Source organism: Lissotriton vulgaris, chromosome 3_1 (genome assembly GCF_964263255.1).
Source record: "Lissotriton vulgaris chromosome 3_1, aLisVul1.2, whole genome shotgun sequence".
Lineage (NCBI taxonomy): Eukaryota > Metazoa > Chordata > Amphibia > Caudata > Salamandridae > Lissotriton > Lissotriton vulgaris.
In genome coordinates this window covers 1,047,194,404-1,047,220,547 of record NC_141689.1, presented here as the reverse complement: position 1 = coordinate 1,047,220,547, position 26,144 = coordinate 1,047,194,404, and the positions used below count along the sequence as shown (strand labels likewise).

General features: G+C 44.8%; 1 protein-coding gene across 1 annotated transcript in view; it reads right to left on the bottom strand.

Annotated features, from left to right (window-relative positions):
- Positions 1–26,144, bottom strand: part of SAXO1 (stabilizer of axonemal microtubules 1) — a 239,651-nt gene that overhangs the window by 79,512 nt on the left and 133,995 nt on the right. The gene's annotated exons all lie outside the window — the stretch shown is intronic.

Here is a 26,144-nt window from a genome sequence, read left to right as displayed (position 1 = left end):
TGATTGGTGGTGTACTTTTCGAGTTTACCCGCCTCAAAGGTTCCCAGTTCTCGCTTTATAATAGTAGCATAGATTTGTCTTTTATAGCGCGCGGCTACTCGAAAGAGTGTCCCGGCGCTTTATTGCAAACCTGTACTAAAAAACATAACAAGGAAAATAGCAGAAAATAAAAGACCAAGAAACAGAAAGCCAAGACTCATATCTAAAGAGTAAAAAGCCAGGTTTTCAGGCCCTTCCTGAAGGCCAGCAAATTGGAGGTACTGCGCAATGCCACTGCAAAGTATTCCAAAACTGTGGTGCCAGCAACCTGAAGGACCGGCCCCCGGTACGTGCCCTTTTTACACGGGGGACCACGGCGAGAAACAGAGACTCAGATCTCAGGGAGCGGGCAGGGCGATAGAAAGCTAGCCTCTTTTGGAGATACTTTGCTCCAGAAGCGTGAAGCGCCTTATGGGCCAAGGTCATGGCCTTAAAAACTATCCGCTTCCGGATGGGCAGCAAATGAAGTGACTGCAGGAGGCCAGAAGTTCTAGCTCGGCCGGGTAGGCCAAAAATGGCCCGTGCTGCCGAATTCTGGACCACCTGCAGCCATTGCAAAAGATACTCCGGCAAGCCGAGGTAAAGGATGTTAGAATAGTCCATTCTTGAGCCAATTATGGCCTGGACCGTGATCTTCCTATGATCCTCCGGGAGCAGAGGAAGAAACTTGCGGAGCATCCTGAGGAGGCCGAAGCAAGTACCAGTTAGGCCCAGGATCTGGGATCTCGACGTCAGGCCATTATCGATGTTGATCCCCAGATTCTTGGCTAGCTGGGAAGAGCCTGCTGGAGGAAACATATTGACAGGCCACCATTCCTGCCAATCTGGATCCGATCTGCAGCCGAAGAAAAGTACCTCCGATTTATCCGAGTTGCACTTGAGGCTGTTAAACTGGAACCAGTTAAAAACAGCCCCAAGGCACCAGCGGATACTCTCTCCGTCAAAATCTGCTCCTTTCCCACACGTAAAGAGGAGCTGGGTATCATCGGCATAGGAAACTATCTGGGCCCCGAAAGACTCCGCCAGTGCCGCCAGCGGGGTCATGAAGATGATAAAAAGAGTCGGGCTCAACACTGAGCCCTGAGGGACTCCGACTCCCAATGGCGGCATCTCGGCAGAGCAGGGAGAGGCCCAGACCGTTTGTCGGCGGCCAGCCAAAAAAGATCTAAACCAGCTGAGTACCGTCCCCCTCAGACCGATCTCATAAAGTCTGGCGAGGAGACCCTCATGGGGGACGGTGTCGAAAGCCGCCGACAGATCGAGCATCACAAGCATCGCTTTGCCTCCTGAATCCAGTACCTCCTTAATTGCCTCCGAAACTTCCAAGAGCGCCGTTTCGGTGCTCAAGTTGGTGCGGAAGCAGGATTGGGTGCAATGTAGCAAATTATGGGATTCCAAAAAATTGGAGAGCACAATATGAGCATGCTTCTCCAAGATCTTAGCAAAAGCGGGCAGGAGAGAGATGGGCCTGTAATTGGCCAGAACCTCCGGATCTAAGCCAGGCTTCTTGAGTAGAGGAATGATCATCGCCTGCTTCCAGGCCTGCGGGACCACCCCCCCCACTCAAGGAGCAGTTCAGAATGGGATTCACAATGGGATTAATGACTTCCGCCACCTTTGCCAAAAATTTGGCAGGGCACGCGTCAAGAGCCGATCCAGATTTTAGGTTGGCCATAAGTTCCAAAGACGAGGAAACTGAGAGTGGCGGAAAGTCTGCCAGAACCGGATCCGCACATGCTGTTAAATCTGGGACACTCTCAGTGCAGGGAGTAGATACAACCACCCTCAGGGGAAAAGAGTCCTGGATTGATTTAATCTTGGTGGTAAAAAAGTTGCAAGGGCGCTAACCCATGCCTCAGAAGGGGGTGCCTGGGTCGAAAGAGTGCGTGGGGCCGTAAATTCCCTTACGATAGCGAATATCTCTTTGCACGAATTAGAGGCAGTCTCAATCCTCCTCGCAAAATATCCTCTTTTTTCAAAGAGGATGTCACAATGGTAGGCTTTGACAGAAGTCCTGTAAGCAAGCTTTGCCGCGGAATCATACTGCGCGCGCCAAGCCCTCTCTGCCACCTTGCACTGCCGCCGCGAAGCCGCCAGCGCTTCGGTAAACCAAGGGGCGGAAACCCGTTTAGCTGTTTTGCGGGGGGCATCGCAGGGGCAAGATCGTCCAGCCTGTACGTCAGCCACGCTTGCAGCGATTCTAAATCTCTTTCCAGGTCTCCTGTCATAGGACAGGGGTGATCCAGGCATGCCTGTGCCAGCATTTCCGGAGTCACCCGATGATACGCCCTCGATACTTGACATAACTGCCGAGGAGCAGCACTAGATGTTTTTTTTGCCTCTGACACATAGTATTTGACCAGCCTGTGATCCGACCAAAGCACCTGCAAAGGCACCAGCATCTCTATGAAAGTAGTAGAGAAAACCTGATCCAGGGTATGGCCTTTTTCATGCGTCGGTCCAAAAAGATACGGAGAAAGGCCTAGAGGAGCCGTAACATCAATCATTTTGATAGTGTCTGGGTCCAGTCCATCGTCCATATGGAGATTGAACTCACCGGCCAATATGCAGTGCTCGGACCTCAACACCAATGCCGAGACTACCGACTGGAGCTCTTCAAAGAAGGAGCCTATCTGTCCAGGGGGCCTATGACTAAAAGTCCTTTAAAGGATTGATGAGGCGATAGTGCTATAGAAAAGGCAAGAGATTCACATCCCATGATGACATCCGTGGGAATAGTGGAGCAAGTGACACATTTGTTTACCACAAGTGCCACACCACCTCCCCGTCCTTTCAATCTATCTTGCCTAAAGATATTGTAATCGAGGGGAATCGCTGTGGCAATATCGGGATTAGAGAAGTCCCCTAACCACGTCTCTGTCAGCATCAGGCAAAGAGGCTTTTCCGTTACCAAGAGATCATAGATATCCAAAGCATGTCTGCTCAGTGATCTAGTATTTAAGAGCAGACAGAGATGCTTCAAGCTGCCCTCCTCCCTGTCTAATACGGTGGTCCAGGCCTTGTGTGGCACCCATCCACAGCCAGGACACCGCCTCTTACCCTCTTGTAACGATCCGGAAAAACTTTGTGACAGGAGCCCCCCACCTTTTGTACGGACCAAAGTTCCACCGACGTATATCGGGGCATAATGCCGAAAAGAGTGAAAGAGCCGCCTAAACCAGCCCAACCCGTCGCACCGGTCGCCTCCGAGACGCTGACGGGCGTAGACGCGCTGGACTCAGGCGTGACTCCGGCGTCACTACGGCGAGAACGCTGCGCGAGAACGCTGCGCGTAAAAGGGTCGCTTTATATGCAGACCAGCGTGTCCTTGTGACAGCTGGTCTGCTAGCACAACTGGCGCCGTCAGGCGTCCAGGAAACTACCCCCAATATGACGCTCAAAGTTATAATGAGACCGGGGAATCCAGGGACCCGCCAAGCGCGGTGCAACAACAATTACAGTGCAAGTGAGGGACGACACTGCTGGCTAAGAACAAGGTAAAATGCAAACACAAACAAAATGAAATAGAAAACGGGGTCAATTAAAAACGCTGCTGCTTTAAGTCACTGCTATGCGCTACAAAGCGATCTTAGTATCCCAGGTAGCTGTAGGTGTTGTTAAAGAGCGAGTCCGCCTAGAATGCCCTCCGTATATGCAGGCCAGCGTGTCCTTGCGACAGCTGGTCTGCTAGCACAACTGGCACAACTGGCACCACCAGGCATCCAGGAAACTATCCCGAATATGGCGCCCAAAGGTATAATGAGCCCGGGGAATCCAGGGACCCGCCAAGCGTGCTGCAACAACAATTACAGTGCGAGTGAGTGACGACACTGCTGGCTAAGAACAAGGTAAAATGCAAACACAAACAAAATGAAATAGAAAACGGGGTCAATTAAAAACGCTGCTGCGTTAAGTCACTGCTATGCGCTACAAAGCGATCTTAGTATCCCAGGTAGCTGTAGGTGTTGTTAAAGAGCGAGCCCGCCTAGAATGCCCTCCTTATATGCAGGCCAGCGTGTCCTTGCGACAGCTGGTCTGCTAGCACAACTGGCACAACTGGCGCCGCCAGGCGTCCAGGAAACTACCCCCAATATGGCGCCCAAAGTTATAATGAGACCAGGGAATCCAGGGACCCGCCAAGCGCGGTGCAACAACCATTACAGTGCGAGTGAGGGACGACACTGCTGGCTAAGAACAAGGTAAAATGCAAACACAAACAAAATGAAATAGAAAACGGGGTCAATTAAAAACGCTGCTGCGTTAAGTCACTGCTATGCGCTACAAAGCGATCTTAGTATCCCAGGTAGCTGTAGGTGTTGTTAAAGAGCAAGCCCGCCTAGAATGCCCTCCTTATATGCAGGCCAGCGTGTCCTTGCGACAGCTGGTCTGCTAGCACAACTGGTGCCGCCAGGCGTCCAGGAAACTACCCCCAATATGGCGCCCAAAGTTATAATGAGACCGGGGAATCCAGGGACCCGCCAAGCGCGGTGCAACAACCATTACGGTGCGAGTGAGGGACGACACTGCTGGCTAAGAACAAGGTAAAATGCAAACACAAACAAAATGAAATAGAAAACGGGGTCAATTAAAAACGCTGCTGCGTTAAGTCACTGCTATGCGCTACAAAGCGATCTTAGTATCCCAGGTAGCTGTAGGTGTTGTTAAAGAGCAAGCCCACCTAGAATGCCCTCCTTATATGCAGGCCAGCGTGTCCTTGTGACAGCTGGTCTGCTAGCACAACTGGCACAACTGGCGCCGCCAGGCGTCCAGGAAACTACCCCCAATATGGCGCCCAAAGTTATAATGAGACCGGGTCATCCAGGGGCCCGCCAAGCGCGGTGCAACAACAATTACAGTGCGAGTGAGGGACGACACTGCTGGCTAAGAACAAGGTAAAATGCAAACACAAACAAAATGAAATAGAAAATGGGGTCAATTAAAAACGCTGCTGCGTTAAGTCACTGCTATGCGCTACAAAGCAATCTTAGTATCCCAGGTAGCTGTAGGTGTTGTTAAAATGATGGGAGAGAGGAGGTATGGTGGGTCTTTTCAGTCTGTGTTTTGCCTTTAAGAGGGTGGTGAATATGGTGAGTGGCTGAGAGCATAGTGCACTGGTGGATGTTTTGATGAAACTGAAAATGCATTTGAAGGCTCCTAGGTTATTGTGGCTTCCATGTACCTTTACTTTTTTATTATCGCCTAGTGGTAAGATATTCGGAGTTATGGGATCAGATCACACAACCTTTGTAAAAGGTGCTTATAGAGGTCCTTGGTGGTAAGGCAGTGCTTAGCACAAGCACCGTTTGCCATCATATTATAAAATCAGGTTTGATGAGGTGTAAATGTGTGACCAGAATGCTTGTTTGGTGTGTTTTGTTTTGTTGTGGTGGTGATCTGTTGACTTGGATTTTATGTTATTGTGCTTTTTCACTGCTTTATTGTGTTGTGGTTATGCACTGTACTGTGGTTGTTGTTTTGCATTCTGTTTTGACTATTTTGTTGTGTTATGCTATGTTATGTTTTTGTGGTGTTATTGTTTTGTGTTGTTTTATGGCATTGCACTGGGTTCTTATGTTTTCTTTAGAAATGTCAACAACTGCTGCTATATTTCCAGTCAAAATTAGCACATTCCTTCAAGTAACACACAGTCCTCGCGGTCTGCAGTGGTAAAACAACAATGGATGAGCTCTTTAACTATTTAAGGTACCAATCAGCCCAAACCTGTGACAAAGACATGGACTTTCAGTGCCCATTTTCCTACCCCGTGCGTTATTTTTTTACGTCTTTCCTTGCTGTTCTGTAGGACATCGAATAGTAGTGCAGTAGGTGACGTCAAGATAACGTTCACTACAAAATCATCACATCAAAGCCTATGGGCACATGAGTTGTTTGGTCAGCAAGGGACGTTTGTGTGGAACTGACCTGCTATTTATCAACGTCAATGATTTTTAGTGCATTTTCACATCAATTATAACCGACTTTATGCGGTGCTGTGAAGTGGAGTGTAAATGTATGGATGGAATGGAGAGTGCATAATGCATGAATACCAGGGTCAGTGGCATGTGTAGAAAGTGTGAATGGAAGGAACTATGCGGGTCGCAGTTGTGGTGTTGGAGATGTGGTTATCTACAGTTGGCTTTCTTTGCTACACCTAAAAAGAGTAATTCCAGTTATCAGTTGTATGCGCTTGTTGCTGTGTCCCACACATTGTCTATGTTAATTGTCATTGACTATTTTGAATCCAAGATGACACAGTCTATACAATGACCAATCAAATAGTAACTGTTTTAAAACTGTGGATACTGAAAACGCCCCCTCTCCTTACACAGTGGGATCCGACTTAGGCTAAGATTGGCGAAGAGCAGTCTTACTACATTGGGACAAAGATATGAAACCTCTGTTGGAACAGCCGAACCCAAGGGCATTTAATTCAGTTTACCACAACTTAAGTCATCATTTGATCATATCACACCAGCATCAGGTATGAATGCAGAGTCAGTTATGAATCATTTGACATTTTTAGAAATATTCATAATAAACCCTTAATATAAAAAAATACCCAAAAATATTTTAGAACCAAATTACCATGGTTCTAATATTTCCATCATTGTTTACAATACAATACAATTTGTATTCATCTATCTAGAACCCGTACTCTGTTTCAGATTCACAGATCGAATGTCTGCTCCTTTATCCCCCAGAACCTTTTTTATTCCAAGCTGTTGTCTGAATCTCCAAACAGAGACAGAGAGAGAGGGAAAACTACTTTCTTGAGTGTCAAGCTCTCTTTTGTGCCAAGACCTAGTCACTCTGACTGTCTGCAACACTAACTTTATACAGTGATGCCAGATATCTCTCATACCACACGGCAGGCAGGTCGAAAACTAAGAACTTAATACAAAGTCAGTCAGCAGACTGCATCCTTTGTCAATCTGTTTATCCTTCCCTTTGCACCTTTGTGTTTCTCCACAAAGAATATGTCCTCAAAGAGCACCTGCAGGTTGGCAGGCTGCCAGAATGACGCCTGGACACCCATACCTGACAGCTCCCTCCCCAGAACCCTACCCTGCTCCAGACACGCTGAATAGGTGATAATCCTAAATTTGGTTCCCTCCATAAAAGTGTTTTCCACCTGCAAATTCTTTGTTTTTCTTGTATCTTATGAATGAATCATTTGTCTGGCAATAGGCCATAACCTGCTGTCTTCTTTTGTAATGAAGGGCAGGTGGAAGTTCTGAGGCACCATTTTATATGCCATCATCTTTATTATTAGATTCTATCAGACATCTGTATCACCTTGTCTCCCACTCTCAACATTACAGGGGAGATTTACCATAGCACAATGCAGCTCCGCAAGCAAAGCTCCTGCGTTGCTTTGTGTAGCACTAAGAAGAGAGAGCATAAGATATGGCAATGCTGCTCTCTTTCCCAGTGTTGGTGATCTTTCAGGGTGGCTAGCGCCACACACTCCTTTACATCATACCGCAATAAATGTGTGTGTGAAGTTTAGCATTGGTTTTGTACAAGAAGGGTAACCCTCCAGTACTAAGTAGTGTACCTAGACATACACATGCAATGTGTGAAAGTTAAGATAAATAAAAATAATTTCTCGTTGTTAGCCGTTATCTCGAGAAGGCATTCATTTTTCATACACCTCCTTGGCTACCATGGCTTGTAGATAGGGCTTCACGCCAAAAACCAAAGGTAGTAACATGTACCACCCATGCGACGCCCCTTGAGGCACAGTAGCACTAAGTAGTGCAAAGCGCGATTTGCATTACATTTAAGGCTGCTTTCCAGTACCAAAAGAGTTTGGTGCTGGATTTGGTGCTGGAAAGTACATTCTGCGGCTGTGCCACTTTTGTGGCACCTCCATGATGCAAAATGCAAGTAAATATATACAAAACCAAGCAAGGGATGATTTGTGCTACATTGCGTGACTTTGTAAAAAGAAATGTAATGCAATGTAACGGCTTAGGCTGCATTGCATTACATTTCTTTCTAGGAGGCGTCCATGGGTGGAACATGGGTGTTCCCATGCATCCACCCATGGATTTCACGCAATCCCAGATTTACAAAGGTTCATAAACCTAGGATTGCATTAAATCGCAACATCTCCTAGAGGATGGTGTAACGAGAAGAATTAATCTTTTTTTCTTTCCTTGTTTTTTCCTCTTTCTATGTGTGCTGTAATCTGCAGCGCACTTAGAAGGAGGATAATGCCTCAAGAGATTGTATTTGTGCAGGAACGTGCCCCTTGCTGCACAAAAACAATTGTCCTTGTAACACAGGCACCCTTGCACTGGGGCGACAGGGTGCCTGCCTTGGCGCTAGGCTGCCTGAAGTACACCAGCGCTATGAGAATGCAGAAGTGTTCCATGTCATACTAGATATAGCGCATTTCTGCTCTCTCCCTTTCATGCAACACAGCGCAGCAAGTTGTCTTGCTACACTGCGTTGCGTGAAAGGTTAGTAAATCGGGCCTTAAATACTTCAGAACACTGTGCACCAGTTTCAATACTTTCTGTGACTTGACACCAGCACAAACTGTTGATAAATGTGCCCCTACGTGTCTTTGTTAGTTTAAAGGTCTTTACGCGGGAATTATACATTTATAATCCATTGTTTATATGCGTCGCTGTGTAGCACTACATCTACCACCAGTGAACACTGCACACATCCCTAAATTTAAATTACCTTAATCTTAAAAAATACGGGTACAAGTTTGATAATAGGCACTATGCTGTTCTCAAATTAAAACATATTACTAAGATTTCAACATAAAAGACCTTGGCACTAGTTCTTTTCGCCACATCTTTGTTGTCCACTTCTTTAGAAAGTACACTTCATTCAAAGCAGATAAATAGCCTTTTCCTCTCCAATCACCCGGTTGACAGCCTCCAACAACTGTTGCAAATAAATTGGTAGTAGTGGTTCCCAAAAAATGAGAAAGAACCGCACAATCAAATAGAACAAATGTATCAACTTGTATAGTAATAAAGCGCAAATAAATTCTTGTTCTACGTAATGGTTATTTTTGGGGTGCTAGCTTGGCTCAATTGCATCTACTACCAAAGATGCTAATCACACAAAAAAAAAAACTAATGTGTATGCAAACCTAAAACCATATAGCACTAATGAGCACACCCTTTAGTATTAACGATCCCCTAGGGTTCTGGATAAGTAAACAGATTCCCTATGTCCAATATCACATATAAGACTTTTCAGCAAGTCATATCAGTCGATGCAATCAAACATGATACCAAAGGGGATGATGGATGGAGCGTTTGAGCAAATCAAACGCTCACTCCCAATCAACTGATCTGGGTTTAATCCATCATCATTCTTTAGCTCACTCCACCACCCCAGTTCAGACATGGCCATATGCAAATCAGTTTGACCCTATGCCTCATGGGAAAAGTTCAACCCAAACTGCCAAGCCATGTCTTCCCTGGACCGGAAACAAGCATCCTGGGACTGTTTTCGGAGTCATAACCCTCATCAGCCAGGCTATCTTGAATCCAGTGCAAAGTGAGCAAGGGACCCACGTCTGGGCATACCCTGCCAATTTAAGACGAACAATGCGATACCAAAGGGGATGATGGACGGAGCGTTTGAGCAAATCAAACACTCACCCCCAGTCAACTGATCTGGGTTTAATCCATCATCATTTTTTAGCTCACTCCACCACCCCAGTTCAGACATAGCCATATGCAAATCAGTTTGACCCTGTGCCTCATGGGAACGGTCCAACCCGAACTGCCAAGCCATGTCTTCCCTGGACCGGAAACAAGCATCCTGGGACCGGTTTCGGGTTCATAACCCTCATCAGCCAGGCTATCTTGAATACAGTGGCAAAGTGATCAATTGACTGGGGGTGAGTGTTTGATTTGCTCAAGCACTCCGCCCATCATCCTCTTTGGTATCGCGATCAAACAACATGGCAGATTTCATGCTGGATGTACGAAGTACAGCAATAAAATCGCCAAATTGAAGACATTTGCTTTCTGTGGACTCTGTATGCTGTTTTGATATGGTTTTAAACCTCCAACAACTGTTGCCTTATTGAGAGCACATTTCCAAAGTACCTGCCCTTATCCCACTCACTTCTTTAGAGTAGGCGCAGAAACATGCTTTACTCACACCTCTTATTTCAAACTCAGCTACTTCTCCTGTTTTCCAAGAGCGAAGTAGAGCACATGACATCATGTGTGCCGGTTTTATGCGCTGGCACAAATTCACTAACAACACTGTGAACATTATTCCAAAGAGTTAGATTTATCAGCATTCTTCAATTGGCCAAAAATGCCCCCGCAACACCCAGTGCATTAAGCGCTCTCCAGGGCGCCGTGTATTTGCTCGCCGTCATGCTGCTGCCCTGTCGAATCCGGAATTTAACAACCCCAAACAATATACGCTGTTTCGCTCTGTGGAAGCTTGAATTCCTCACCCGGAGATACTTGCCCGTGCGCGGCCATCTTGAAAGCATTTAGAGCGCGCGCACACCAGGGAATCAGGCTGGCTATCCTCCCGATTCAAACGCGCTGCATAATGCACAAGTCCTCCCAATCAGACAAACCACATCTGTACAGTATATGTGATAGATTCAATACATGTTTGAATTTGTACGAGAGCAGTGTAAAGTAAGTGCAGGTTATCGGCGTTTATCATGATACCTGACAGTTGCTTAAATCTCACAGCTGTCCTGCCACCATGTTCTGTGGGGTTTGGATTCAGGAAGACCAGCCAGTGAAAAGCATTGTTTGGAAGGTCACAGAAGGTCATATGCAGTTTCCTACCTACAGCTGGTCATCGATCGCATGCATTCCTGTGCTGCCAGTCAAAATATAAATCAAAGATATTTTACAGGGTATTATTTAGTTTTACTTTGTTACTTAATAGAAGTTTAAAAAAAATCTCTATTATGATATTTTTTTTAATTCAATTTCTTGTTACTCGACGCAATGGCACACTTCAGCAAAGGCGTTAAAAATAGTGACCCGGTGTAATATCTAATTTCCCAACTTCTCTCAATCCTGTTAGCAGCCATCAGTTAGTTAATTATCAGGGACATTTTCATGTTACCTTTGCACCACAATTCACGCAAATCAGTCAATGCAAATGTAACATAAATTAAATATTTTGTCCCCTGACAGACTTTGAAAATGATGATTCCCATTTACCTAAGACAGGGAGCAGGGGAAGAAACTGACATACCAAAAATCGCAGTGTGTCTCTAAAGAGGCCATGGATTCTATGGCAGGACTGGAGGCTCAGATTATGCTTCTCAATTTCTTTACTACTCAAACAGCAGTCAATGAAAAAACAGTAAATATGTAAAAACACTACATAGCCCATGAGGCTTTGAACCTCGCCTTCTTCTTTAATCAACCAATCAAACATGTCCTGAATATACAAAATAGCGTGGTACCATCTTGTCAATCAATCAATCAGAGTACTTGTAAAGCGCGCTACTTACCCGTGAGGGTCTCAAGGCGCTGAGGGGAGGGGGTGCCGCTACTGCTTGAAGAGCCAGGTCTTGAGGAGTCTTCTGAAGGCGAGTAGGTCTTGGGTCTGCCGTAGGTGGGTAGGGAGGGTGTTCCAGGTCTTGGCGGCGAGGTAGGAGAAGGATCTGCCGCCGGAGGTTGTTCGTTGGATGCGGGGAACAGCGGAGAGGGCGAGGCTGGCAGAGCGGAGCTGGCGGGTGGGGGTGTAGAAGCTGAGTCTGCTGTTCAGGTAGGCTGATCAGGCGTTTGTGTGCGTGGGTGAGGAGCTTGAAGGTGATCCTCTTGTCGACGGGGAGCCAGTGTAGGTCTCTCAGGTGGGGGGTGATGTGGCTGCGGCGGGGGACGTTGACGATCAGTCGGGCGGAGGCGTTTTGGATGCGTTGTAGTCATCGTAGGTGTTTGGCTGGGATTCCTGCGTAGAGTGCGTTGCCGTAGTCCAGTCTGCTGCTGACGAGGGCCTGTGTCACCTTTCTTTTTGTTTCGGTCGGGATCCACTTGTAGATCCTGCTGCGCATGCGGAGGGTGTTGTAGCAGGAGGAGGAGATGGCGTTGACCTGTTTAGACTTGGAGAGGGAGGAGTCGAGGATGAATCCTAGGTTGCGTGCATGGTCGGTGGGTGTCGGTGCTGTTCCCAGTATGGTCGGCCACCAGGAGTCGTCCCAGGCTGAGGGGGTGGGTCCGAGGACGAGTACCTCTGTCTTGTCCGAGTTCAGCTTCAGACGGCTGTTCCTCATCCAGTTGGCGACGGCCTTCATTCCCTTGTGGAGGTTGGTTTTGGCTGTGTGCGGGTCCTTGGTGAGGGAGAGGATGAGCTGGGTGTCATCAGCGTAGGAGATGATATTGAAGTTGTGTTGGCGGGTCACTTGTGCGAGGGGTGCCATGTAGACGTTGAACAGCGTTAGGCTGAGGGATGAGCCCTGGGGGACGCCGCAGATGATGTCGGTGGCCCCGGATCGGAGGGGGGGGAGACGCACGCTCTGGGTTCTGCCGGAGAGGAAGGACGTGGTCCAGTCAAGGGCCTTCTCTTGGATTCCAGCTTCTAGGAGGCGTGTCTTTAGAGTGCGATCGCAGACTGTGTCGAAGGCAGCTGACAGGTCCAGGAGGATGAGGGCTGATGTTTCGCCATTGTCTAGTTGGCGCCTGATGTCGACTGTGGCGGCGATGAGGGCTGTCTCAGTGATGTGGTTTTGCCTGAACCCGGACTGGAACGGGTCCAATATGTTGTTGACTTCCAGGTGGCGGGCCAGTTGCAGGTTGACGATTTTCTCGATAACCTTCACCGGGAGCATGGAGATGGGCCGGAGGTTCTTGAGGTCCTTGGGGTCTGCCTTGGCCTTCTTGAGGAGGCTGTTGATTTCGGCCTGTTTCCAGCTTTCCGGGAATGTCGCTGTTTCGAAGGAGATGTAGATGACCTTCCGTAGTTGGAGTGCGATGGAAGCGTCTGCTTTGTTGAATACGTGGTGTTGGCACAGGTCTGACGGAGATCCTGAGTGGATGGAGTTCATGACCTTGCGTGTCTCGTCGTCGTTGACGTTGGACCAGGAGGTCAGGCGGTTGGCGCTGTTGGTGTTCACAGGGGAGGCAGGGTCTGGCGTAGTCGGGGCGGTCATGGTGTTGAAGCTGTCATGGATGTCAGCGATCTTGCGGTGGAAGAAGATGGCCAGTGAGTTGCACAGTTCTTGTGAGGGCGGTATGTCGTTGGCATTGGCGCTGGGGTTGGAGAGTTCCTTTACGGTGCTGAAAAGCTATTTGCTGTCATGTGCGTTGTTATCCAGGCGGTCTTTGAAGGAGGATCTCTTGGCTAATCTGATGAGGTGGTGATGTCTGCGGTGGGTTTTGGGCGAGGGTTTTAAAGAAGTATAAAAAGGACCCTAAAAAAGGCATTGATCGGGCCCTTCGGGATTGTCAAGATAAGCTTTTGGATGTCGCGGGCCCTTGGCTAAGATTTTAGAGCTAGTGCTGCAGGCGCAAGAGGCTGCTATCCATACGGAGGTCCTTGCAGGCTGGACCCAAAGGGCAATCTGTCTTTTCGGAAATGCAAATTGTGCCCTTTCCTCAGAAAGACGCAAGTCAGTCCTCCTACGAATTGATCCACAGCTCATGGAATTAGCCTCTGCTGAACCAGGTCCCCTAGCTGAAGAACAGCTTTCCTGAGAGATATTTGTTAAGGACATTGCGAAATTTGGAAGGAATCTATCTTTTAAGAGACTTATAATAATCCACATTTGTAAAGCGCACAATCACCCGTAAGGGTCTCTAGGCGCTGGGGGCCGTCGGGAAGATTAAGCAAGCTATTGCCCAGAGTCACATGGTGCTGGGCTAATTTGCCGCCGGTGCCGGGGATCGAACCGTGATCCCCAGATTCCAGAGTCAGTCACCCTAGCAGCGGCGCCACACCTCTTCCACCTGGAAAAGGATTGGAAGGTCAGCTTGGACCTAAAGGACGCATACCAAACAGTCCCCATTTTCCCCTACCATCAGAAATATCTTCAGTTTCCACTACCTTTCGGCCTTTCATCAGCCCCTTGGGTTTTTACCAAACTGCTGAAGCCAGTGACCACTCGTCTTCGAGAAATGGAAGTCCACATGATCGTTTACCTCGACAACATGCTTCTCCTGGCTCAAGATCCCACACTGTTGTTCACTCACTTACAATGGACGATCTCTCTATTGCAAGAGTTGGGTTTTGTGATCAATACCAAAAAGTCCATGACTATCCCGTCCCAACAAGTCGACTTCCTAGGTTTAGAAATCGACTCAGTGAATGCCCAGTTGCTCCTCCCGGCACACAAGATCAAGTCCATACAGAGGGAGATACGAAAGACTCTGTCAAAGCAGATGGTCTCTTTGAGTTTCCTGGCAAGGATTGTGGGTCTTTTAGCATCCTTGATTCAAGCTATCTTCCCAGGACCTCTCCATTATTGGGTGTTGCAGAGACTCAAGATCCATTATCTGCAGAAATGGTTCTCGTACGATCATCTGATCGCTCTATCTCTAGAGGCTCAAGAAGAACTGCAATGGTGGCTAGCTCACATGGAGGCCTGGAATGGCAAGGCCATTTTCGGAGCCTCTCCCGACGTAGTTATCGAGTTGGACACCAGTCGATGGGGCTGGGGTGCAAGATGCGGAGATTATGCCACTCGTGGTCGGTGGTCATCAGAAGAGTTAAAATTACGCATCAACTGTCTAGAGTTGTTAGCCGGATCGTTTGCCATCAGATCAATCTCCCCATTGAAGAGCAATTGTTGCATCCTCCTGAGGATGAACAATGTGTCGGCGGTTAGCTACATCAATCGCCTAGGAGGGAGGAAATCTCGACTCTTGGCCAATATTGCAAGGGAGTGTTGGCACTTCTGCCTGGCGCAGAAGATCAGGATTGAGGCAGAATATATTCCCGACAAGAGCAATCAAGTAGCGGATTGGAACTCCAGGTTTCTGAGGGTCTTCAGCGACTGGAGACTTCATCCTTCTGTTTTTCTAGAGATCATGAGTATTTGAGGTCCTTGCCTGATAGATCTCTTTGCCTCTCGCCTCAATACTCAGCTTCCCCGCTTCTATAGCTGGAGACCGGACCCAATGGCATTGGGAACAGATGAGTTCCTACACACAGTTATGGAAGACACAATAAGGGTTTGCGACTCTATTGGAGTTGTCGTTGAACCTGCCCTTCCATCTGCCTGTGTTCCAGATGCTGCTCCAGGAGCCAGTGGGCTCTCCGCATCCTCTGGTCCTACAGAATCAGTTAACCCTCATGGTTTGGTCGCTCTCAGGAGACATGAACGAATTGAAGGCTTTTAATCGGCGGCTGCCGAGTTTATACAGCAGGCTTGGGCTCCATCTACCCGCAAGCAATATTCTGCATCCCATAAGCGATGGATCGGTTGGTGCCTTCAACGACAGGTGGATCCTGTGGATCGGATTTGTAGGACATACTGAATTTTTTGTCTGAATGTGCTGAATCAGGTCTGTCTTATAGATCAGTAAATAACTTCATGTCAGCATTATCGGCCGGACATAACCACATTGATCGAAAACCTGTGGGAGTGCACCCGTCGGTGTTTATGTTGTTAAAAGATATCAAAGTCGCTCGTCCTCCACGACCCAGATATACTACCCTATGGGATGTATCACAAGTTCTCTCTTTGTTAGAATCATGACCGGACAATAAAGATTTATCTCTAAAACAATTATCTGCAAAACTCACTATGTTGTTGTATCTTATTTCCTGTCGTAGAGTGTCTGATTTTCTTGCTTAATACGTGGCAGGAAGGGTTTTCTCTCACCAAGGTGTTTCTTTCATCATCTCTAGAAGAACCAAAACGATGTCTCGTTCGGTTGAGTTTCCCGCTTTTCGTCACAATGCTAAATTATGTGTTTTGCAAAGCTTAAAAGTGAATGAAGAATGTACTTTAATTCACACATCAGACCCTCTGGGTCAATTACTTTTGGCAATCCAGAAACCTTTTCGCCCAGTCTCAGTGGCCACTCTGGCGCGTTGGGTTAGGTGAGTGATGGCTGAAGCTGGTATAGATATAGATGTTGTCTATGGTGCGCATTCAACAAGAGGAACTATGGCCTCTAAAGCATTTATTATGGGCTCTCGTTTAGAAGACATCTTGAAAGCTGCTGATTGGTCTTCGGATTCAATGTTTTCAATATTTTATTATAAACCCTTTGCTCATGTTTCTTCTGTTGTTGTTGGTAAGCTTTGAACCAGCATAATCTGAGCCTCCGGTCCTGCCATAGAATACAAAATTTGCCAGCATTTGCTACAAGAATTTTAGATTCTATTAAGGACCTGGAGGTGAGGATTATCCCACCCGTTGGGACAGGTAAGAGTCACTACTGTCATGTTGTTCTATGATGCATAAGATATATGTTTTTGACCTACCCTGAAACCAAACTTGTGGTTCCGCGTTTTCAAACTTGTTGCTTTTTTTAGGAACAGATTCAAAACAAAGCTGAATCTGCTTTTCCTTGTGACAAGGAGGCTGGCGCTCTTGGTGGATAGTTGTCTCGTCCGAGTTGCTTACAGTTGAAAGTCAGAAATGTTGCTTGTTTGTTTACTGGACACTTAAGACTGCTTATTGAAAAGAAAGAGGCAGACAAGATGGTGCCTAGCTATTTTATATATTCAGGACATGTTTGATTGGTTAATCGAAGGAGGCATGATTCAAAGCATCATGGGATATGTAGTGTTTTTACATATTTATTGTTTTTTCATTGGCTGCTGTTTGAGTAGTAAAGAAATTAAGGAGCATAATCATCGCCTCTGTATCCTTAATAGAATCTAATATTCTTGTGGCAAAGGCTGGAAAATGTTATATTCACCATCACTGGAAATTTACTTTATGTCAGCCTTGCTAGGGCCCTCTGGGAAACTTCCACTGTAAAAGTAAGGGAGTAGGATGTGTTGTTCACTCAATTGGGGACCCACTATCCCTAGAGGGGCACTGTGTAAGGTACAAAGCCCAGATTCAGGCCAGGACCTTATGAAACTGGCCATTCCACAAGAATCTTTGTCAATGGGAGCTCCGATGGTTCAGTGAGTGCCTGGAACAAAATCAGAGTATCGAAATTAAATTACAGCATCTAGAGGCCTACATACCAAGAATCAGATGATGGGATCAGAACAGAGAAGCAGGGTCCCGGTTCTGTGCTGTGAAGGAAGTGATCCGATTAGGGCCACCCAGGTCACTGTCAGACAGTCGAGAATACAAACCAAGAATATGTTTATTCAGGTACACTCGAGGGGAGTCCAGTCTGACCAACCTCCTGGAATTGCTGCAGAGGGACTGACTTCAGCATGCATGGTGATACATTATGTACAACTCAGAACCAATGAAGACACACCCAGACTGGAAATTTCCAGTTCGAACCAGCTGCACAAAGAAGGTACAGAAAAATATGTTTCGATCCTGAGACGGGGCACACACTATCTCTGTGCCAAGGTTGTTCTGCCTGCGCCCATGCCTGGACCAGTGGGAGCAGGTCTCTATCTGGTGGGAAAGGTGTGCGCTAACAAAAGCAGGGTATTCATTAGTACAGCGAGGCCAAACCTTGAAGGAAACGGTATACATAGCATTAATATCGAGTAAAAAATATAGAAAGGACAGAATATCGAATGGACAGAATATAGACAACAAAAATATCGAATGTAATGGACAAAATATCGAATGGACAGAATATAGACAACAAAAATATCGATATTGAGGTAAGTAAGTTATTATTGATTTACATAAATATAGAAAGTCAAAATATCGAAGTATATAATATAGATGTTAAAAATATCGATTTTTTAATATCGAATTTTTTAAAGTGTTTTTATGTTAGTATATGTGTGAAAATTGTATATTTATTTTATAATTTATTTTAAGTAATGAATTTTATGGTATTTAATTTTTGCGTAATTTAATTCTGTAGCGGGTTGTGGGTTTATAGGGGAATTTATTGGTATTTATCTTGAATTAATTGGTAATTAATTTTTAAATGGTAATTAAATTATAATTGGTAATTCATTTTTATTAATTGATTAATTGATAATTATGGAAATTAATTTTTTTTCTGTAGCGGGTTGTGGGTTTATAGAGGAATAGGGTGGGAAGTAATTTCATTGTAATGTATTAAATGTTTTAATTTATTTATTGGTATTTAGCTTGAATTAATTGTTAATTAATTTTTAATTGGTAATTAATTAAATTATAATTGGTAATACATTTTTTTAATTGATTAATTGATAATTATGTTAATTGTGTTAATTTATTTACTGTAGCGGGTTGTGGGTTTATAGGGGAATATGGTGGGAAGTAATTTAATTGTAATTAATTAAATTTTGAAATATATTTATTGGCATTTATTTTTAATTAATTGTTAATTATTTTTCAATTGCTAATTAATTGTAAATAGGTAATTAATTTGTATTAATAGGTAATGATTTTTAATAAATGTTTTTTATTTGTATTTTTTATTGATTAGTTATTATATTATATTAAATTGGTAATTATTTTTAATTAATTTGTAATTGGTATTAATATATATTTGTTTTGAATTAATATATGAAGTATTTACTTTCCCTACTGTTGCACTCTCTGGAGTGGGAATAGTAATTTTTACCCCTACGCTATCCAACGCTTTCCCTACTGTTGCACTCACTGGAGTGGGAATAGTAATTTTTACCCCTATGCTATTCAACGCGTTCCCTACTGTTGCACTCTCTGGAGTGGGAATAGTAATTTTTACTCCTACGCTATCCAACGCTTTCCCTACTGTTGCACTCTCTGGAGTGGGAATTGTAATTTTTACCCCTACAGTATCCAACGCTTTCCCTACTGTTGCACTCTCTGGAGTGGGAATAGTAATTTTTACCCCTATGCTATCCAACGCTTATCCTACTGTTGCACTCACTGGAGTGGGAATACTCATTTTTACCCCTACGCTATCCAACGCTTTCCCTACTGTTGCACTCTCCGGAATGGGAATAGTAATTTTTACCCCTACGCTATCCAACGTTTTCCCTACTGTTGCACTCACTGGAGTGGGAATAGTAATTTTTACCCTCCCGCTATCCAATGCTTTTCCTTCTGTTGCACTCTCTGGAGTGGGAATAGTAATTTTGATCTCTACGCTATCCAACGCTTTCCCTACTGTTGCACACTCTGGAATGGGAATAGTAATTTTTACCCCTACGCTATCCAGTGCATTCCCTACTGTTGCACTCACTGGAGTGGGAATAGTAATTTTTACCCTCCCGCTATCCAACGCTTTCCCTACTGTTGCACTCTCTGGAGTGGGAATAGTAATTTTGACCCGTACGCGATCCAACGCTTTCCCTACTGTTGCACTCTCTGGAGTGGGAATCGTAATTTTTACCCTCCCGCTATCCAATGCTTTCCCTACTGTTGCACTCTCTGGAGTGGGAATAGTAATTTTTACCCCTACGCTATGCAGCGCTTTCCCTACTGTGGCACTCTCTGGAGTGGGATTAGTAATTTTTACCCCTACGCTATCCAACGCTTTCCCTACTGTTGCACACACTGGAGTGGGAATAGTAATTTTTACCCTCCTGCTATCCAACGCTTTCCCTACTGTTGCACTCACTGGAGTGTGAGTAGTAATTTTTACCCCTGCGCTATCCAAAGCTTTCTCTACTGTTGCACTCACTGGCGTGGTAATAGTAAATTTTACCCTTTCCACTGTCCTACAGTAAAAATATTTTATATTTTTTATTAATATTACGTATATATATATATATATATATATATATATATATATATATATATATATATATATGTGTGTAGTAATAAATCAATTTGTATGGTTTTTTAACTTACATTAATTATTTATTAATTTTAAGGTTATTTAAGTATTTTAAGTATGTTTAAGTTAATTATATTTATTATTTCATTAATTTTTAATTACTTTAAAGCATTTTAAAAAATTATATTTTGATAAACTATATTTTTTACAGCGATATTTTTGATTCGATATTTTTGTACTTACCTGTTGGGATATAGGAACTCGATATTTTGGCATTCGATATTTTTTACTCGATATTATGGTAGTTCTATATTTTTGTCATTGATATTGTTTCAGTGATCCAAGGAAACAAGACTCACCATGGCTGTTTCTAGCAGAGACAAAGAAAAGTTTGTTTCAATAAAGGCTCAGAATGGCAGCTGAAAATAAAATGATTCTGCGAATGCTAACTTAAGCAAAGCAAAATATAGCAACAATATGAAGGCATTTTATTATATTCCGGCAGCTGCAGAAACAGAAATAAAAAAAAGTCGCCAAAATATTTAAGAACTAAGGGGCATATTAGCAAGAATTGCGTTAAAATTATCGCAGTTTTAGCGGCAGGAAACTGCCCCTAAAACGGCCGTAATGGACTTTCTAATATGCGTTATAGAAGCCCAGGTTAGATGTGCAGGACATCTAACCTGGGCTTCTATTAAAATTCTATAACACATATTAGCAAGCCCATTATCGCCGTTTTAGCGGCAGTTTCCTGCCACTAAAACGGTATTAATTTTAACACGGTTCTTGCTAATATGCCCCTCAATCCACCATGGTAACAAGAGTGTCTGGGGAGTGTAAGCATTGTGAAAATGTCAAACAGTAAACTGTCAGTAGGCAGGGAAGCCCCAGGGGATTTACAGTGCTGGGAGGTAGCTGCTAGGGTATAAAATATCTGGTGATGGTTGGTGTGGTCTTTCATTACACCTGGTTTGCTTCAGCTGCAGTGCCATTATTTCATGATAATATATCTATGATGGAGGCTGAAAGGTTTGTCTACACTGCAAGAGGCTGGCTCAAAAAGTTCAATAAAATATGGGGGTTCTGGAGAAACCAGTAGGTGGAATGGCACCTGATCAGTTGCACTGCCAGTTGGTATCTCGGGGGTGGGGGCGTGCTAGTCTAATCCAGACAAGCGTCTGGGCAGGGCGTACTGCAAAGGCAGCATGAAGGATGAGTTTGATGTGTACCCGGCAGATGTATCAACCAATTTTTTAGTCGCAAACGCTGCGATTCGCAAAAAAAACAGCGTTTGCGACTAAAAAATAGAGAAAAGGTATGCATCAAATAAATCGCAACGCAATATAAGGAATCGCAAAAATTGTGATTCCTTAAGTTGCGAGAACATCATTTTTGCGAATTTTCTGGCGATTTCTTATTTTGCGATGTTTTTTGTTTGCGAATATCACTACCCAGAAATCGCAAATTAAGAAATCGCAAAGACATGTATGAAAAATTCACAAATAGTGAATTTTTGAATATCGCAATTTAAGAAATCGCAATTACCACCAAGTACAGGCAGGTGGTAACCAGGTTGAAAGTATAAAAAGAAACCCACAATGCAACAGTAAACTCCAAAATGGCAGGACTATACCTGATAGCCAGGAGGCTGCGTATCCGTGCCCTTGCAAAGAGAAGACAGAGACAGGAGCAAATATTCAGACTGCGCATCACTCTGTTCCAGCAGACTGAAGAGGACATCTATTATAAGTACAGGCTGCACCCACCCACCATTTTGGACCTCATTGAAGAGCTAAAACCTTTTTTGGAGCACCCAACAGACAGGACACAATCAATTCCTACCCATGTGCAGGTATTGTGCTCACTGCACCTTCTGGGCTCAGGGTAATTTCAAGGCGTCATAGCAGAGGTTGGTGGGGTGTACCAGAGTGCTCTTTCAAGGTTTTTTCATGCCTTATTTGATGCAATGCTGAACAGGCTACAACATCACATTTAGTTTCCAAGCACCCAACAGGCATTGCAAGAAACACAACTTGATTTCTACCAAATTGCACGTTTTCTCCATGTGATTGGCTGCATTGATGGGACCCATATTGCCATCACACCACCAGAAGTTTCAGAATATGTCTTCAGGAATCGGAAAAGCTACCATTCCCTGAACATCCAGATTGTGTGCAATGCTAAATACATTATAACTGATATCGTGGCAAAATACCCAGGCAGCACACATGACTCCTTCATTTTTCGACATAGTGGGATACATGAACGTCTGAGTGCTGGACAGTTTGGAGAGGGATACCTGCTTGGTAAATATATCTCACACATCCATCCTTCCATACATTAGTAATTTGTCAGTGGAACATGCACTTACTCTTACTTTCCCTCAATGCAGGTGACAGTGCCTATGCAGTGCGCGACTTAACGCCCTACTTAAATCCATCAAATGCAAGTGAAAGAAGATACAATAGGGCACACAGGCCAACGCGCAGCGTCATAGAACGCACATTTGGCATATTGAAAAGCCGTTTCAGGTGCATACCTAAAAGTGTAGGGGCATTGCAGTACAGGCCTGAAACGTGTTGTAAGATTGTCACAAGCTGCGCAATGCTACACAACATGGCAATGAGGAAAGGCACTGAAATTGAAGTGAGTGACTCAGAATCATCAGATGATGATTGCACACCTTCCCCTGGCAGGGCAACAGCAGGAGTAGGAGCCGCGGCTGGACGGCAGAGACGGTCTGAGATCACACAAAATTACTTTTAGGTTAAAAAAAATGTACACTCACAAAATTTCTGTATCAAAGGTGCTGTGTTTAATCACACTTCACACACCTCATTTGTGTAACAACCCATAACATGTTAAAGCACAGTCATGGCACTGTTCAGAGAAGTAATTTCTAAGTCATAGTTGTGCTGCATCAACATTTGAAACAGTAGTGTACTGTTGTATTTCACTTCCTACGGTTGCGGCTAGGTGCAGGAGGGTGTTCTGATTGTGTGCCCTCCATTCCTTGTGAACTAGCTGCTCCATGTCTGTCACTTCTGCGTTGGGTCATTCGCGATGTAGGAGTAGGAGTGTTACTACTCCTGCTAGAGGTCTCCTCACTTTCAGCAGATGTCATTAGGGTGCTGGCACCAGAGTTGGCTGTTTATAATAGTTCAACTGCATTTGTTACTTGCTCCAGGCCTCTAGCTACATCTTAACTGCAGTGACTCATCTCCTTCTGCATGGTGATGCTGCGTTCATGAAGTTTGATGTCACTGTGCAGAGGCGGTTAACAGCCTTTGTGTAGCAATGCATTCGTCCATGTGCACGATGAGCAGCCCTGTTTCTTGCTGTCTCTGTGCGCTCCAGTGTGGTACACAATCTGTCTATTGCACCTGCCATTGCCAGCATGCCTTCACCCATGTTTCGCTGATTGTTGTTTAATTTGGACAGCTGCCTATTTATTGATCGCAGTGCCTTATGTTGCAGGCGCTGCACCTCAAGCATGTCCTGCTCCAGAAGTGCGAATACAGTGGGTGTCTCTACATGAACAGTACTACTCCTGAACCTTTGTGCTCTGTATGTGCGTGTTCTTGCTTGCACTTGCTGTTGGCCTAGGCTCTCTCCAGGGTCCACTGTGTCTTGGCTACTCTCTCTTGCATCCTCATGTATGTCCATGTCATCCTCCAGAGGAGGCAGAGGAGGCACATGTCGGAGCTTCCTGCGCACTATTGTATTGGTGTTGAGACACGTTCCTCACTACTTTCCCCTTCATTGCCAGATTGAACATGGATTTGGGACTCCTCTCCCTCAGCGATGTAGTGCCCTTGATTGTGCTGTGGATATAGAGTGGGACATATGAGTTTGTGTTTTGATCTGCATCTTGGAACAGTTAAAGTTTTGTAATTTGAAGTTCTATCAATCCTGACACTCTCATTTTAACTGAAATCAGAACCACAATGTAAGCATGTGTATATTTGCTATGAAATACAAAGTTTCCTGCATAAGACTACAACTCCCATGATGCATTTGTATGTGTATGTTAAAGGGTGCACCTGGACTAAAGCTTCTTTGCTCAATGAACCTCTATCTACACTGTGTGTATGCAACACCTAGCTGATTTTATCTTTCTGACATGCATCTTACCTTGAGCACTGGAAGTAGGGTCGGAGCTGTCAATATCAGCCACTCCACTTAAACTCTCAGGCAGGAGAGTGGCCTCCACAAGTTCTTCGTGTGGTGTTGGTTGCTCTGCAGTGGAAGTACCACCACCAGTCTTCTGTGCCTCCTTCAACCTTGCAGCCACCCTTTCTTTGGATCTCTGGTGCATGTCATACCATCTTTTCCTTAATTCCTCGATGGTACGTGTGGTCACTCCTACAGCTTTCACCTTCTGTTGTATTTCTAGCCATATCTTCCTCTTCCTGGATTCTGGTACCTTCTATGCTTTCTTTCCAAAAAGCAGTTCATGGCTGCAAACCATCTCCTCAATTAAAACTTCCTGCTCCTTTTCAGAAAACGTATAATTATTTTCCTCTTTTCAGCATCCATGCACTCCTGTGGCCTCTGGGACTCCATTGCAGAGCTAGCAGTTCAGTTCAGCTTCCAAACAGTCTCCTAACTGCCACTGGGTGTGGCTCAGGCAAGCAGGTGCAGGTGATCACTCCCTCTTCCTGGTTGTGATGTCATCAACCTGCACCTGATTTGCAGATTCACGTTTTTGCGATTTCTTAAAATGCGAATTTCGCAATTTAAGGAATCGCAAAATATTCCGCGAATTTTTAGCGATATTTAAGAAATTGCAAATTTTTGCGATTTGTTACATACATCCCGTTTTGCAAATCTGCAACTGCGAATCGCAAAATTTTGCAATTACAGAATCGCAAAACAGATTCTAGATACATCTGCCCCTTTATTGTTAAAATTTTTGTATAAAATGGCTCAAAAGTAATGTTTAGGTTGATTATGAACATGTAATTAAATATGTTACAAATATATATAGATGAATGGTATGAGAGCCACGCATCTTTATGGTCTAATAAGTTAGAGGCAGGAGGCACACGGTACCAGAACAGGCTCTAAGCAAAGTGTCCATGTTAGACACAATTAGTCTTTAGGTATGTGAGAGAAGCCAGACTGATGGGCTAACTTTTCCACACAAGGACTGCTGTACCCAGAAGCACCACCACATATTAATATGGGAAGACCTTGCGAGGGGGATGGGAACCTCAGTGAAAATTATATCACCTTAAGAATACTCGCCTCTTCCATAGATACATGTGCAAGGTAGCTGGGACATGTGAATCCAGAAAGGAGTAGCTTGCATTTGCAGACAGTGCAGATAATGAAAATTGATCTGTGCAACACCAAGACACACACAACCCTGGAAAGAAGGGGAACAAGGTATGCACAGAGACATATGATCCAACAACTGTACAATGAGCAAACATGGAATTGAGGAGCAGATTCAGAAGCAAATTACTTTGTCTATTAAGGTAGATTCTAACCGATGATTTCACTGTATGAGAGATGTGTAGAGCGGTACTTCCCAGGAGCACAATCGTTGTCTCGCGTCACGGTGTGTTAAGACCCAGCTGCCCAAATAAAGCAGCAGAGTTTGAGAGCTAGTGTTAGGCCTTTAGCGTTAGACCACAAACATTGCGAATAAATTCCCAGGGGGCAGTCTTGCAGATTTCCACAATTTAACAACTGCCTGGGAAGCATAGCAGCTCGGGCCTTACCATTAGTATGCAGCACTCTAATGCCACTTGAGTCTGATATCTTTATGACCCTCATCGGTGGGGTGCAGCATGAGTAATGTGGCACAGCAAGTACAGGACCCACTCTGGATATACCCTTAGCACATAGCGCATCACACTGAAATGCAATTGTGATAGATAAAATGGTTGTAGAAGTCTCAACCACAGCCAAACGTTCAGAGGAAAATACAAAGTGTTGTTTGAGCATGCTACTCTGAGCTGAATCCCAATCCATCTTTCTTTTGCCCTCCATGCCACCTTAAAAAGGACCCAACAATGTGCAAATCATTCTTGGTTGTGTTCCAATAAGAACAGTCCAGCCAAACTGCCAGGCCAGGTTCACTCTAAACAGAAACACAATCAATACCAAGATGATTGGTGTTCCCATCTGGAGTGCTAGTGAGCCGGTCCCTGTCTACAGTGCAAGAGAGGGCAAAAAACAATGGTCTGGAATGTGGCCCCAAGCAATCACTATTGGATGCTATTAATTCAAACATTCTTTCCATCAGTGTGCTGTTTGTTGCTACAGGCAATTGTTCTGCTGCAATCAGTTGCAGTGGTGTGGTATTTCCTCAGGTTGCTATGCTACTCTTTT